This window comes from Ornithodoros turicata, chromosome 1, assembly GCF_037126465.1.
Source record: "Ornithodoros turicata isolate Travis chromosome 1, ASM3712646v1, whole genome shotgun sequence".
Classification (NCBI taxonomy): Eukaryota; Metazoa; Arthropoda; class Arachnida; order Ixodida; family Argasidae; genus Ornithodoros; species Ornithodoros turicata.
Genome location: NC_088201.1, coordinates 187,253,002 through 187,269,942, shown reverse-complemented (window position 1 = coordinate 187,269,942; position 16,941 = coordinate 187,253,002). Strand labels below are relative to the sequence as shown.

At 44.8% G+C, this 16,941-nt stretch overlaps 1 protein-coding gene across 4 annotated transcripts in view; it reads right to left on the bottom strand.

The window, feature by feature from the left end:
* Nucleotides 1-16,941, bottom strand: part of LOC135374171 (uncharacterized) — a 57,633-nt gene that overhangs the window by 33,010 nt on the left and 7,682 nt on the right. The window lies entirely within an intron of this gene.

Below are 16,941 nucleotides of genomic sequence, written 5' to 3'. Positions count from 1 at the left end.
CTCCATCTGCCTCTGTGTTAGAAGTATTCCGCAATTTGCATTATGGTAGCAATATGATATGCAGAGGGAGAGAGAGAGTGAGTGAACTTGAAGGACAAATCTTAAGTTTTTGAAATTTCAACTATTAAGCAAAGTTTGAATGTTTAATCTTCTGAATCACTTGAAAACGTCTCTGGTGGTACAATAATACATATTGAAATTACTTTGTTAATGAGGCACAATGTGGTATGGGGTTCATTAATGGAGTACACAATCGAAATTGTGGTCGAAATGATATGCACATACACAGGATTACTTTCTTTAAACTCATTTAATGATTCCACTGATTATTAAATCTCAATTCCTTCACTCAAGACTGACTTGCACGAATCTATCGTCCTCGCACGGTTACTCCAGGTTGTGAGGCATCACATTTGGTGGGTCCCGTAATAGCAAAGCACCGCACCAGCATCCAGCTTCCTCATCCTCATCGCGGCTTCCATGGAACAGAGAGTACTGCTGGCGTGTGAAACCACTCACAAACATGTTACAACAGGAAAAAACGTGCATGAACAAGAATTACAACATGAAGACTAGTACAAGAGTACACTGCTTGCTGCAGACAAGGTAATCGTGACAAAACACACACACACACTGCTAAATGCAAACATATGTGGGCAGGCAAGGGAAAAGAAAACCCTTATGAAAAACGTTTTCCAGATTGTATAGGAACTGAACAAAATCCTGGGTTGGGTGGATTAAAGGTAGATAAATCATGTATACAGCTCCTATCTCGTTTTTCTATGGTTCTTCTAAGAAATGGGCGCGGAAGTGGTTACAAATTAGGTAGCCAAAACGTATACGAACACAAAAGGATATTGTTTAGAAACTGTAGGCTTGTTAGCCCCAGCTTCTAAACTGGCTGTACACAGTAGAATGTATACATATTATATGCATAAATCCTATTTAAGCTATAAACAGGGAGAGAAAGCCCCTCATATCTGCGGTAGATGAGTGCCCGCAAGAACCCACACAAAACAGTAGATTGCAGCAACAAATCACTTTATTGAACACTCACGAATATATATCTTTCAAAGCATATCCATTTATCATCCACATAGCTGAGCGTTGAATTCGTGGGGGCAAAAAATTGGTAATTATCGAAGGCCGAACAACGAAAAAGAGCGCACCCATTTGGTTTCCGGTCCAACTTTTTTCAAGGACAAAAGCTCAGGTAAACCATGTCATGACAAGCAGGAGTCTCCACCACACTAAACACGATGCTGGCGTCTCTCTTGCGAGAGGCCGCTGCTTCATATACGCTCAACCCCCAAGAAATATCGTTCCAGAAACCACGATGGCGGGATACCCATGTAGAGCAGTGTAGAGACATATGACATACCGTTTGCACAAATCATACAGTCGCTAACGGTTTCATCTATCTCCCTGTCGTTGTGCAGGTCGCCTGCAAATAGAGTAAAACAGACAATGGGAATGCATGGCGCAGTCGAGCATATTACTTCACAGTTATATTGATTACACACCTGAAATGGCAAAAATCCTGAAGGCGAAGAGCGATTTGGCTTCAGATCCGCGTCTTCACTCTGACATTTCAGACCACACTGGCTGGTCTGCTTGCGGTTGTAAGAAACGCTTCTACTTACGGACAGTTGCAATGTCAGACGGGATGTTAGAACGACAACAACGACAGTACAAAGCATTTAATCCACTGGACACTTAGTGGAACGCTCGAAATTATGCCAACTACATGCGGCGGCAAGAAACGTCAATTACAGCAGCGAAAGCGAACCCAACAAAACCGCGCATGCGCGACAGACAGCACTGGCTGATGACAAGCAAGGACGCGTGGGCGAGCACTTGTTGAAATGGCCATGGAGCCGACGTCTCCGCTCAATGGCTCGGCTGAGGAGACATGACGACGGTAGAATGGGCTATCTCTTCAGCTTGTGGCGGTTCCAGGGTGTTTCGAGAAATGCTGAACGATTTTGAAATCTCTGTCAACGTACGGCGCGTGAAAGAATGGCCAATGACATGGCATATTAAAGAAATTATATAAAATTCATTTTCCAAAATTATTTTCTTCTGTTTTGCATGCGTATATTATGGTCGGGTTCAGAACGTCATTAAAATACTGCTGTTGAATAGAGACTAAATACGGAATAGTTACAAAACGGACAGAAAGGTTATTACTACTTCCCTATAAAAGCTGGTATGTAGTGTGCTTGGCACAGAAATTGATAAGGGGTGCTGACAAAGTGGTTGGGAATACCTGTTTAGAAAATATATTGTTCGCTCAATAATCTATCCAGCTTGAACCAAATTTCTGTCTGCTAAATTGGAAATGAATAGGCTGGATAAGATAGGCTGGATAAGACCGCTATACAAACTAGAAAAATTTTCATACGGAACAACAAGGCGTAGGTAACCGCGAGCATGCTCTGCTAATCGAAACATCGTAAATACACTTCAATTTTAATCGCGAACAAACACTACTCATCGTGCGCTTGCTAGATACAGTGCAGATAGCTAACAAGGGCGAGACTTGTCAACACCAGAAACCATGCACAGACAAGACACGATATATTCCTCCGACTGGGTCTAAGGATCACCATCACGGCATCAGGTCTGGGCAGGTTACAACAAGAAAGGCAGTTCTCGAATGGGCACTATATCATGAAGAAAAACACAAAGCGAGCGGCCGCTAGACGGTTCAACAAAACACCCTAAGACAGAACTAGGCCTAAAGGAAATACAGTGAAAGTGAAAAATAACACTCTCCGGCAGCGAGAGATCCAGATGAAGCAATAACACGCTCAGTGAGGGGGGTGGTATGTTTATTAAAGATAAAGAAAGGTGGTTTCCCCGCCAAGGGCATGAGGAGCTCTGCGCTGTCATTGGACGTGACGTCATCCGTTCCAGAAGCCATTCTTGCTTGCATGACTGAGCAATGCGCTCCAGACAGGAGGTCTTCACAAAGCCCCCTCTATTGTTAGATGAACGCATTAACGAATTTATGACATCACTCAAAAATGATCAGCACTATACAGGAATACGTATATTAAAGCGAAATTCAGTGGGGGAGGGCATTGACGCCACAACAATAGCCTCTCATCTTCTCCTGTAACAATGAAGCATTTTCCCGTCAACCATTGCGTGACGTAATCACTACCTCTTATTGTCTCAGACAGTACTTGGAACCTCAACCGCCAACAGCAGCAGACACAGCATGACAGAGCAATGCGGACAGGAGACCTTCCCAAGTCCATAGTATTCATTGAATGAATTATGAACGTGACTTGATCACACATTTCTTAAAGGGACTGTGACCAGAAGTACAACAAATCTTTCGTCTGCATCTATTGAAGGCATAATATGCCTCCAAGCCACACGCGAAATATTTTGGCTCTGCGCGGCTGCAAAGTTTCCCAAACGGGGAGCTGGAAAACAGCTTGGCTTTTCCTGCTCAACTCGCGCCATCAGCGCCGAACTCTAGCCTCTTTGTAATGGATATCCGACAATTTCCGTGTGCGTGACGAAAACATGAGGTTCATGTTTCATTGGGCGCCCGGACCGGAATTTCTGTTGTTAGTGAGTGTGAGACCGGCGGCACCCGGAAAGCGATCTTGAATATGGACGTCGAAGCAAGAAATGCGGAAACTTCGAGCACGGGACCTTTTTGTGACCTTTCCGCGATCGAGAAGGAACTTCTGTGTGCTGAACAGTTCGGGAGCCTCGTTTTCGAGACGTCGCCATGTCGCAAATGCAAGCCGAAGTCAAAGAATTACGAGCATCGGTCAGAGATGAAGCAAACAAGCAAACAGAATCAGTCGCCTGTCTTCGACAGACAGGTAAGCGATGAACGCACACTGTGATCGAACATGTAAACGTTCTCTGAAATTTCGTGTCCTCATATTTAATGCTTACTTGCTGTTTAAGGTGCCGGTGGGGCTGGTGTGTCATAATGCCAAAGGAGCTCGAGTGCTTGTGCTGCAAGGAGCTCGAATGACAGCGAATGACAGCAATATGAGTGCATTTCCAACTCACGAAGATTTCCAACTCAATACTCCTGTGGTAAGGTTTTTGCGTAGGCGCTTAGTGTTCTTACTTTCGATTCACTGAAAAGTAAACAAATGTCGGTTTCTAGAAGAATGCACCATGTGTAGTAATATTAAGGTGTGTGCAGATAAATTCCAGTCGCTCTCAAGTACATGTGGAAATGTCACGACACACATCCTGTACTCTGACCGGTTACCTATTTTCCTAAACTATATTTTATGTACACTTGCGTAGACAATATGGATATACAGCGTATCGCCAGTTTGCAAGGTATTTTTACCACAAGCTTGGGAAAAACAAGAGCATGTTCATCCCAGCCTGTGCAGTGAACAGGATCTGGCGAGCCTTCCACAAAGAAACTCCACAGGCTTCAAATACCCAACATCCAAAGTGGAGGTTCCTCTTGAAACAGCTCGTATATCGCATTTTAAATAATTCAGCATCTATAGCTCTCACGATGATGAATGGTTCATGAGTTCAATACACACACACACAACACTAGTCATTTTGAATAAGTCTTGCGGAACGATAGACGAGCACTACTTTCGTGACATTGTGTACCGTTGCTACACTGAACAATTTCTTTAGCAAGACTGATGAAGAAACGAAAACCAGAGTCTGTCTTTCAAATATACATGCTCCTTGCAACTTCTGTATTTGTTAAGTGACCCATGTTGATGTCCCCCCTCATGTAATGCCTGTAAGGGCTTTTAAGGTATATTCAGAATCAAAATAAATACCAAAGCCAGAAAAAGATGTAACATCTATTGTAATATCTACCCTCTCTTTGTGTGAATGATATATAAACATTCTCCGAACGTATGTTGTTACACTTTGCCTCATTGTATCTAAAGCCTAATTAAACCTATTCCATCACCTCCACATCCTGAATCTCCAAAGCTGTAGAGGGCTTGAGTAATCAGGTACTATATAAAAAAAAGGGAGAAGGAAGAAATTAAAAGCTGGCACATCTAAAATTCAAAGAAGCGCGGGTGCTCTCTCGGGGCCACTCATGTCTTAGTCCTGGGTCAGACCTCCGTAGAAAACAGCTTTTTTGAGCCTCAGTGATTGATTCTCTTGATTGCCCTGACTGTGAGGAAATACTCATTGGCTTGGTGGCAAGAGGGCTTGCGTTTGATAGTGCGGTTTGGAATAAAGGCAGCAAGGAACATCTCTCTGCGGTCAAAATAGCCATGTTCTCATGGCTCTCATGAGCTGCATGGTTTCGCGCAGAGGATGAATTCGAGCGCTATCAACGCACACGACCGTGCTCACGGCACGGTATAGTGTTTGGCCCACTCCGTGAACACAGAGCGGCAAGGGGGGCGATTCGATGACGTCTTAAGAAGGATATCAACATAACCTGCCAAGGCATAGCATTTCAGATTGCTTTCAGTGAGTACAACACTGCTCATTAAAGTTGCGACCATTCATGTAGGGAAAGCATGCTGAAGTTACCTCAGGCAGTGCATCCAGAACTGGGAGTCAGGTTCATAGACAACACCTTATGAGAGGAACAGCGACAGTGTCCAGTGAAGACACTCCAGGAATTCTGTGCAGGTTTGGGGGATCACGCCTTCTAACAGTTTTCATAGAAAGCAGTGTGTGTGTGTGTGTGTGACACTGACGTCTGGTGTATGGGATTTCGTTATCTACAATCAGGTACCCATGTTCTAGTAATCTGCAAAAGGCTTAGCTCTCTTGCAGGAAATTGCTAATTAATCTGAATGTCTTCTGTGGAAACAGGTTGTAACTGTCTTTCTATTCACCATTCTTAGTTGCCCTAGCGAAAGCAAATATGTAATGCTGCACACAATATCTAATGCTAGTACACTAATTGCTTTGAGTGTTCTCAGGCTCCTGAAATGGAGCTACCTCGTGCGTACGCTGTGCCATATCTGCAAGACCATAAATCAGATTGTCTGTGCTTTCGAAATTGGCCCTTCAGTGCATCATGTGACTGCAAGAACGGCATCCCCTAAACAATAGACAATAAGAATGATTGCTACAATGTAATGAGCTTCGTAAAACAAGAACTTTATTTGAAAATATATTCCAAATGTCGGGTGACGACCTCAAAATGTTACATCCTTTACTGCAAACACCGCTTCACACAAATATCAAAAACAGAGCGCAAACGTTTTGCCGCCTATTCAGGTGGCATCATCAGTACAACAGAGGCCAAAGACGAGCACATCAGTCTATCAGACGATGAAAAATCAGATGTTTATACTAAATTAATATTATAATAAAAAGAAGCAGTCGAAGAAAAGGCAGAAACAATTGTCGGCACTGTGTGGCTGCTGTCGAGTTTTCCACATTAGGTGTTCAATAATAATGACCGCTAGACATGCTATACAGCGATATACACACTCGCTACGTGGTGGGGATATTTGAAAGCAATATAACACATACTTACATTTCAAACTTCCCTGGAAAAGGGAACCCAGGTCTGTTGGAGTTGTCCGACCCGATACAAAGCAAGTAAGCACGGTGTGGAATGAATTGATCTTTCGAAAGCAGAGGTGCAGCCCCCACGAACTCTCGTCTCAATACTTCAGAGCGGCATATCCTAGTAAGGAGCTATCAGAAGGGTCACATAAAGTGTAACTGGGTTCATGAAGCGGAGGGTTATGTGGGATACGTAAGAAAGCATACGTGTTACAAAAGAGCTACGAGATTTATCGGATGCACTTGCATGGTTTGGATTGCGTAGACTTGAAACTGCAAAATAAATGTGCTAACCTTGTTGAAACTGCTTTTCAGTCAGAGCCACACGCGAGCACAGTTGCTCTCTTTAGATGAAGGTTCTCAGAATTGAACTTCAGCATTTGCAGTATATCATCAGGTCCTGATGCTCCTTTTATATGCCGCAGACAGAATTTCACTGAGGCGAGTCACGACCGTTGCGGTTCGTTGCTTCGCAGCAGATAACAATACAGTAAAACAGTACGTCGCAATGATATGTGAAAAGTGCATACTATGGCGAATAGCTCCAACACGAACCCAATGACCCGAAAAAGGCAGGACGCGAGCCGGGTATCACACAAGTTCGCAAACTCGTCATATGGCAACCATTACAACTGACCGGATACGGAACCATATGGAACGTAAGACAAGAGAACGCAAATTGAAAAGGCAATCGTAGAACCTACTGCACGTGTTAAATGCAGGGTATATTTTTCTTATTGAGACTATTAGCATATAAAAGAGACTAGAAACATAACACAGAAATGTCATTTCATAAAGGGAATTGACAGGGTATTGCGTGACCACGTGACGCGTTTTACCCAGTTGTGGGAGTTGCTAGTGGCACCCATGTTGACGTCACCTTGATGGTGGGCTGGGGTGGATATGCTATATAAACGTATGTTTTCTCGGTTTGAGGCTAGGAGTGCTGCACTCGGATGAAGTCGAATGTTTAAAATTCGAGTTTAGAAAAACCGTGGGGTTTTAATGCGTGAATTTTCGCATGGAGAGTCCTTGTTGGGTGCTTTATCGACTGCAAGCACGAAACAGATCCCACAACTTCTGCTCAGAGTCCCTTTGACAAATTACTTTCACTCTTGGGCTAACGAGTAGAAGAACTATTAGAAAAAGCGCCTGTGCTACTCTCAGTCGTTCGACCACTTAAAGTGTTTTCACAGCAAAAGCACATATATTATGTTCACTCTCTTTGGAAACTTTTATGGGCCAATAATAATGAGCTCAATTTCTACACATAGAACTCCAAAGGCCGAATAAGATGATTCCCGTCGTGTCTTCTACTGTACAACGACAACTTTATTTGAAGGTGATGAATGGGGATGTTTCATCGCCAGAGGCCATAGTCCCAAGCAGCACACAATATTGGGCACATATTGACTGACCATTGGCGATACGGCCCGTCAATATTGGGCCCGTTTCGCCAAGCCAATGCCGATCGGTCGAGCCGACTGAGAGCGAGTGGGTCGTTTGAGCGAAATCACGCGATCTGCAACTAACGCGCATGCGCGACAGTCGGATCGGACGTTTCGTACGCGCTAAAATGTCGCTGGTTCCTGCAACGATAACGGAATTGCGGCAGGTCAAGTAAAAAACACAATGTGTGATAGGAAGGGACGGCCCTTCTGTAATGTTAGGTGCGTTCAAGTTGCTGCAAGCAGTGTGAGTTGCTCTGGCGTATGTCCGTCACCGCCACCGGAGTGTTTCGCTCCTTTGTACTCTCGGAGCGGGTTGGGAATTTTTGGTTACTTTTTACTTACTTTATTGCATGCCACAACTGTGTATTACAAATAGATATAAATATATGTTACACACCAAAAAAAAAATTACTTGCTCGGGAAATTTCCCCACCTAACCACTAACCTCCTTATCTTCCCGAATGCTTGCCTATTCCTGCCCGTCTTGCCTCGTTGTTTGTGAACCTCGCATTTCTTAACCAGTCTGGAGCAAAGATGTCTTCATTCACATACGTCCCTCCACACTCCAACGAAGCGGTCATTCACTTTGGCCGTAGAAGCTTGAATGGACCCATTCTCCCCCCCCCCCCCGGACTGTTCAACCACAATTCGCATGAACCTTTAACACGTTATACCTAAGCCTTTATATACCATGCGAATGATGAGGACGGCGCCTAGAAGAAGGACAGCCTCTGTTCACGACGTCATGGAGACGGCTGAAGGAGACTTAGCTCTTCCGTGGCCCGAACTGCGTGCATATTTCCTGCCAATGAGTTGCAATGGGAAAAACTTCATCGAAATTTCGTGCAAATTATGTGCCTCGTCAAAGAAGACATATTTGACTTGTGTCAGAGCATCTTCCCACCTGAAAAGGCATCCCCAGGTAAGAGTGTATTTGAAGTTCAGTGTGTGCCTCTGTTCTGGAACCGGTTTCTCGTGACAGCATGTCTTTGCAATTAAACTTGGTTGCAAGGGAGAATTTATATAGCATTGTAAAAACTCTTATGTGCCTCTGCTGTGTAGGCAGTCCACCCAACAGGGATGAAGCAGTACACAACGAATAAAGCGCAAAGCCAAGAGAACTTAGCGAACTCATTTTTTGGTGCTGTTGCCTGGCCCTAGAGTGTTGATCGCTCTTTGCTGTGAGATTGTTGACACTACGATGCATGTACTACTTCAGTCAGGGGATGTCGAACTTAACCCAGGCCCTTTCACTAATGAACAAATTAGTTCCCTGATGTCCTCAATTCAGCGCCTTGAAGCTGGTCAGTGTACTATCTTAAAAGATATGAAAGACATTAAGGCGGATCTGAGGGCAACCGAGAACGAAGTTCCTGCATTATCGTGTAGAGTTGAGTCAATAGAAACCAAGATTGCTTCATTCGGAAATCTTCACGAGTCAATGCACAATCTAAAGAAAACAACAAAAATCGTATCTGCCGGCGTCGATCTTCTTAACCGATAAATTGACGCCTTGGAAAACAGAATGCGACGCACCAACTTGGTTTTCCACGGGATCCAAGATGATCCAAATGAATCCTGGGCGCAGTCTGAGACAAACATCATCAACGTCTGCGAGGAAAACCTCAGGAAAACCGTTAAACCTGACGATATCGAGCGCGCTCACCGTTTGGGTAGATACCGTCTAGGTATTAACCGACCGATCATTGTCAAATTCACATCTTTCAAAAAGAAAGAAGAGATTCTTAGTCAAGGTCATTTGTTCAAGAATTGTCAGTATTCCGTGAGTGGCGACTATTCGCTTCAAGTCCGAACTGCCCGTAAGCATCTAATCCAATATGCCAAAGCGCAAGGGAAACCATATAAGATTAGTTTCGACAAGCTGCTAATGGAGGGAAAGATATTCGAGTACGACGCCGATCTTGGGACTGTTGCTGCACATTCCAACAGATAGCCCGGCGTGCCTAACATTCCCACGCCCAAACTTTATCCCCCCTCCATCCTGTACACTAATATTCGTAGCATTCTTGGCAAGAGAGATCACCTTGAATATCTTGTCATATCCACTTGTTCCGATATTGTTGTTGTCACTGAAACATGGTTGAATTCCGACATAAATGACTCAGGGATAATGCCGTCTTTGACTAATTTCACTTGATATCGTAAAGACAGAGGTGGGAGAAGGGGTGGGGAGTGTTCGTTGCCGTAAGAAACACTTTTTCTTCATATCTGATACCAGTCTTGTCTGTTCTTGAGATTGTCTGGGTGTGTGTACAGTGCGGGCCCACGTGCCGTCTATGTCGATTATAACTTCTTCCCGCGCCCCATGGTACAACAAGTCCATCAAAACATTACTTAATAAGAAAAAAGACTTGTTCAGAAGAGCACTAGGAATTCCGCCGTGTTGTGGGAAAGGCATATTCATGTGCCGAGTCCTACAAGCACGCAGTCAGAGATGCGAAACGCAAGTTCTTTTCCTGCAACCTTCCGAAGCTCCTTGTTCAGAACCCCAAAAAATTTTGGTCCATTATAAATCCAGCCAGAGCTAAGAATAATGAGACATTACTTCATGAAGGAAGGGGCCCTGTCCCGCCTGACCAGTGCGCAAAATTGCTTGGCTATACTTTCGCGCAGGCCTTTTCAACAGAAGGTCCGTCTGACATACCAAGCTGTCCACCTTTGACTTGTCCCCCCATGGAGCCGATCGTCGTATATGAAAGCGGTATCCTAAAGCTAATCGATTCGATTCGCTTTCTTCGTCATGTGGTTTCGACGGCATCAACAGTAAAATATTAAAGGACACTAGGATCATCGCCTCTTCCTATCTTACTGCTATCTTCCGGCAGTCGTTATCTTCTGCTGTCGTCCCGGAGGACTGGTGGGTGGGTAAAGTCATCCCTATTTACAAGAAAGGTGACAAGCACGACTCTAACAATTATCGTCGAATATCACTAACGAGTGTGCCATCTAAAATTCTCGAACGTATAATACTTTCAAACATAATGTCCTTTCTCGAGTCTAATGGCCTCATTTCGCCCTGTCAACATGGCTTCCGCAAACATTTTTCCTGCGAAACCCAACTCGCCTCGTTCATTCACGATATTCATACTAATCTGGACAACAGACTTCAGACAGACGTCATATTCCTTGATTTCGCTCGTGCCTTCGACCGGGTTCCTCATGGCCGACTAATGACCAAGCTGCGGAGCTTTAATATTGATTCCACGACGTTATCTTGGATTTCTGCATTCCTGAGTTTCCGTTCGCAGTCTGTCTTCACCAATAGCGTACTCTCAGATGCCCACCCAGTATCTTCAGGTGTACCGAAGGGTATCGTGTTAGGACCTGTCCTGTTTCTCCTGTTCATTAATGACCTGCCTTTGTCCATACAGTCAAACATACGTCTCTTTGCCGATGACTGTGTCCTTTATCGCTGCATCTCCTCTTCCGACGACCATCTCATCCTTCAAGACGACCTCATCTCATCGATCAGTGGTGCAGTAAGTGGCTAATGTCACTCAATATTGATAAATGTTGCCACGTCCCATTTTGAAGGAAAACTCCAAAATTCAACCACTCTTACTCCCTTATTGGTTCTGTAATTTAGTCCGCTACATCATATAAGTATGGGTGTTAATTTGCAAAACGATCTTTTTTGGAACATCCATGTAAGCTCCATCGTTAACAAAGCTAACTGCACCTTAGGATATTTGAAACGGCATCTATCGTCTGCCCCCCTAATATTAAACACCTGGCTTACATCACATTAGTCCGGCCTCAGCTGGAGTATGCCTCTGCCGTATGGGAACCATCTACTGCTTACCTAGTGCGCGACCTCGAAGCCGTTCAAGGCAGCGCAACGAGGTTCATCACTAGTAACTACTCACCATATACAAGTATCTCTCCATAAAAAAAAAACAAAAAAAAACACATCAACCTGGCCGAACTGCACGTCCGTAGGAGGGCCGCACGCTTATCACTGTTTCACAAGTTCTACCATTCTCCTGCCATCAGGTCATCCTATATCAATCCTCCTCACAGAATATCATCTCGCATCGACCACGGACTCAAAGTCGCCCGCTTAAAATGTAACACTCAATCATTTTCAAATTCCTTTTTCCCCCAAGACCGCCATTGATTGGAATAACCTCCCGCCCCACATCGTTACCATAACTGACCCGTTTCAATTTCGTAATTCTATCTCAAGTTAATAAATCTTGCGTCATTTATGATACCCTCTGTCACCTACTTGTATAACGTTGCTGTTGTTGTTTTCATTTGTTGTTGCTGTTTTACTGCCTTTTTTCTTCTATGTATTATCTATTTCCTCACTTCCTGTAACCCACCCCTCCCATGTAACGCCCGTATGGGACTTTTGGGAGGTCAATAAATTGATTGATTGATTGAAGCAGGCGAGTACAGCTGAGAGCCAGCAGCAGGTCCCGATCGCACGGCAGACTTTCAGGGCTCAAGTGGAGTCCACAATTACAGCCTTCGAGGTTGGAACCTTCCAGCCCTTTTGCCTCGTCAAAAACGAAGAGTTTATCCGGCTCATCAATACCTTGCAACCTGGTGCTCGTGTAATGCCCAGCAAAACTCTGGCCGAGCGTATTTCTGCAGCATTCCTCAGCATGCAGCAGAATGTACGGGACGAATTGCAGCAAGTGGGTGTAGTTTGCTCCTCCGCCGATTGTAGGACATCGTTGCGCAGGTAAGTTGTTCCGTCACGTCGTGGTTATGTTGCAAAGGGAACGCTACAGCTATACCAATTAACGTTTAATTGATTATTAATTAATTATATTATTTTCGCCGTAGGAGCATCATAACTGCGACGGTGCACTGGCTGGAAGCGAAACAATAGAGAAAAAGCGCAGCGCCTGCGTGCAGGCGGATACCAGGACGCCACACTTTCGGCGTCCTAGCCGCCGCGTTGCATGGTATCTTCAACAAAATACTAAACGAAGTATGCTGAACCGTCACCGGCAATGCATCAAATTTTGCAAAAGCGCTGTCAGGTACGTTGTATAACTACACGTGATTTTAACTTCAGGCTGCTAATAATTCCGTGTGAGATCATTTGTCTATGACCCCTTGGTTTCATGTAGGATATTCGGCGGACATAAGGCTATGTTCACACACATTCAGTCAATGCCGCGAAAGTCGCGAACGACGGAGATGCCGGTGAGTTTGTCACGTTCACACAGCAATGCGTGAATCCCACGGACGCCGCGAAGGTGTTGAAAGCCGCAGCGCGAGAGTAGAGATTGCTTCTACTTTTGCCGGAAGTGCCGGGAAAGACGCGAGTCTGGACCAATCAGCGCGCTCTGTGGCCGAGAACGCTTGGAAAGGAGAGCAGCGGCGTGAGCAACAAAGATGGCGGATACATAACCTTGGTCTACGAAATTATAATCAAGACTCTAAATGTTGCACGGCACCACACGCAAGAGGAGCTGAAATGTAGAAGACCTCATCATAGCAGCTGCTGAAAGAAGACGAGGAAGTAAGTGTGTCGACTGTGTTGAGGCATGCGTTGTCTGCTGCTCGAAGCGGGCATCACTTGCCGGCATTCAGGGCGTTCGGAGCCGAGTGTGAACGAGAGGATCGCGAATGCCGTAAAAGCGGTGAATGAGTTGCCCGCGTTCACGGATTTCGATGATGTAGTGTGAACGTAGCATAATGAAGGGAATGTCGGTGACGACGACGAGGTAATCGGCGAAGACATGCAATAGCGTCCTTAGCCGCAAGCCTTGTCCTTCGGAAGAAGACGTCGGCATGGTGCCATTCCTTCCGAAGCATGAGCATGGCGCGCGCACCACTTTTGACGGTGATGCAGCGCCCAGTGATCCCATGCGCAGACGGGCATCACAGAATGCTGTAGCGAAATGCAAGATAATGTGGAGGAGGAAGCAGCAGCACTCCACAGTAGCATCCGAAGTCATAGGTCAGCACATGGGGCGTGAAGTTGGTTCAACCCAGCTTGACGAGATGAAATTCATTTTACAATGCTCTGCATTGGATACGGGAAGCACCCCGCGGAAGCCTACACTCTAAATTGTTTCACACCTTTAAAGGTGTAAAATAGGTGTATTAACAAAGATCAGACCCCTTTCACACCCTACAACTTTGTTTTGGAAGTTCCTGAGTGTGTAACGTTGGTGTACTCCACCCTCAGGTGAAATATGGTGATAGTGTGTCGCCCGGGTGTAGAAAGGGAGTGTGTTTGTTTTCGTTCACATGAACAAAAGTAAATATATACAACAACAGGGAACAGGAAATTACATTACGACAGTGCATGGCCTGGATTTGCAACAAGTCTACCATCTGGTAATGCATGCAGATTTAGAAGATCTGTTGAGATAGTGCTTAAAGTTCTTAAAACACGTTGCTCCTCATTGCAAGACAGAACAAATACATGATAGTGCTCATCATACTCAACTGTAGTTAATGTTTGTATGAGAAAAATGGTATCAGAGTTAATAACATGTATGTAACACGGGTAAGTCCTCCTCTGAAGATTCCTTGGCAACAACAGCCAACAGCAAATGTGTTATCATTATCAACTGCACTTTTCACATAAACTAAAGATTCTGCGTGAATCTCCTTGGAACCATCAGTAGATGTGGCATTTCTGATGAAGGGCTGCGACCACACATATATTTGATAAAACTGATGTCTTCTTGCTAATGAAAGGGTTATGTTCTTAAAATGTCGAGTTTTTCTGCAAACATCTTTAAAATGCTGGTGTTTCCCTTCGAAACGCATACAACCATACAGATAGGAAAAGACCAAACATCATGATGAGTCGCAGATAATAAACGACGTAATGCATTTTACAGGGGTTAGATATTTGTGGGTACAACACTGCAAAGCCTTGAAGAAACGAATAAATGCAGCGTTCTAAGTAATGAACATGCATATGAACATGCATACTGCGCATGAGAAGGTCTACAGTTTCACGAAAAGCTATATACAGCTGCCATGCTTGATTGCCATGCACAGCTGCCACGCCATATACATGATTGTCTGTATGTCGGCTGTGCATGTTTATACACATATTTAATCACCTTGATGTGCATACATATGTGGACCTCAATGTGATTATACGCAATATGCTGGTAATTGTGAATACACAGTTACCAACTTATTGCCATAAACCCAGCAGTTTTATTCGGCGTTACACCCTTTACACCCCAATTGCCATGAGGGTGTTAAAATACACCTTAAAAGGTGTGCGCCATGAACATTTTGATTTACACCCTTTAAGGTGTAAAATGATTTAGAGTGTAGGCAGTATGTGCGACGCGCTTAATGTGCAGATGTTCCAGGAAGAAGACATCACCTTCATTTTCGAGTACACAAATGTAAGTATTGTTCTGCAATAGTAGTTCCCTTATTTTTACTGACACAGTCTGGTTGCGCAGGCATGATTCATACGCGGCAGTTGTTGCGTGCCAAGTTAATGTCAGATTTTTTTAAACCAGGTGATGCAGTCACTAGCAAAGGCGCTGGATATTGTGCAATGGGAGGACTACATGTACATATGGGGGCTCCTCCCCACGCTGTGGTGTTTACGCACAGCGTTTCACGAACTCCCGCGCATGAGTTTCTGTACTAATAATAATAATAATTGGGTGTTTACATCGCGAGACAACTGAGAGTTTCTGTACTACTTTAGCAGATGTGGTTAAGGGTGCCCCATTGCCAGAAGGTATAATGGTCATTCATCTAGGTCTGCCAATCTCATGCATACCATACTCATACAACCCGTTTAATTTTGTAGGTTCGCAAAGCAATCCGTAGAGCTAGAGTACGTGATCGCCGTGGGGAACGGCGGCTCCGGTTGTGCTGGATTGATGATGACAACGAAGAAATGGCTGGATGTCCGCGGCATGAGTACGAGAGACACCGCCATCATCAGAGCTGAATCACACTATAGAGTCCGACGTGGCCTGTTCAGATGATACTTTTCTAAAGTGCAGAGGAGACGTGTGAGTCCCGCTGATGAGCTGGAGCGGTGGAGGCTCGAAGAGGATCACAGCCTAGACTGGCTCGACGGGTTCCCAGCAGTCAAGAGGCTGTTCGTGCAATATAACACGGGAATCCGGTCATTCGCTTTAGCTGAACGAGTGTTCAGCCAAATCACTCCAAATTACTCACGGACCTGAGTATTCCACTGGGAAAGATAATCAGGGACTGCAAGTGCTCTGCAGTAGCGGGGAACTTATTTCTAAAGGATCAGAAGGTTGATATGCCATTTAGGGTCGTTACTAGTGAAGTAAGCAAATCGCAAAAGATGGTTTATACCAGGGTTGCGATGTTGCCACTCCGGAGTTGGAATGATTCCAGATTTAGCAGAACCCGGAATGGAATGGCGGAAACTGTCCTAGGAATTGGGATGGAATGGTCTGGGTGTCCCGGTGGCAGTTCTCCTTTCAACGTGCTGCTTTCTGCCTTCGCGCCCCTTGCACCGCACCTACACACGGTCCAGAGTAAAATAACCTTGTCTTTGTGCTTTTCCGTGCTTGGTAATGTCAATCTCCTATGGCACTGCTGGACTTGCCAGCACCGTTATCAGTGCATTTCTTTTCTTGAGGCCATTCCAAGCCGTTCCAGGAGAGGGAATTGACCATACCTTTTCATTCCGAGGAATTGAAATGAATGGAATTACCACAAATCTCCATTCCTCGGAATGGAATTGGAATGGAATGGGTGACCCCATCTCGCAACTCTGGATTATACCTCTTTGGAAAAAGCGCTATGTCCCCTTGTTCTTCCCAACCGTGTGTCACTGAAAAGCTCTGATGAACTAATTCTGCTGTTCTCCGGGCTCCACTGCCAACCGGGGTGTCATGACTTGGCTCAGGACACAAAGACCTATATTACTCCCTCAATGTTAATGTACTACTCAAACACGTGTCTGTTGTTATTGAGAATCAACTGGTCCATTTTGAATCTAATGCTGTAATGGTACTGATTCCGTTTC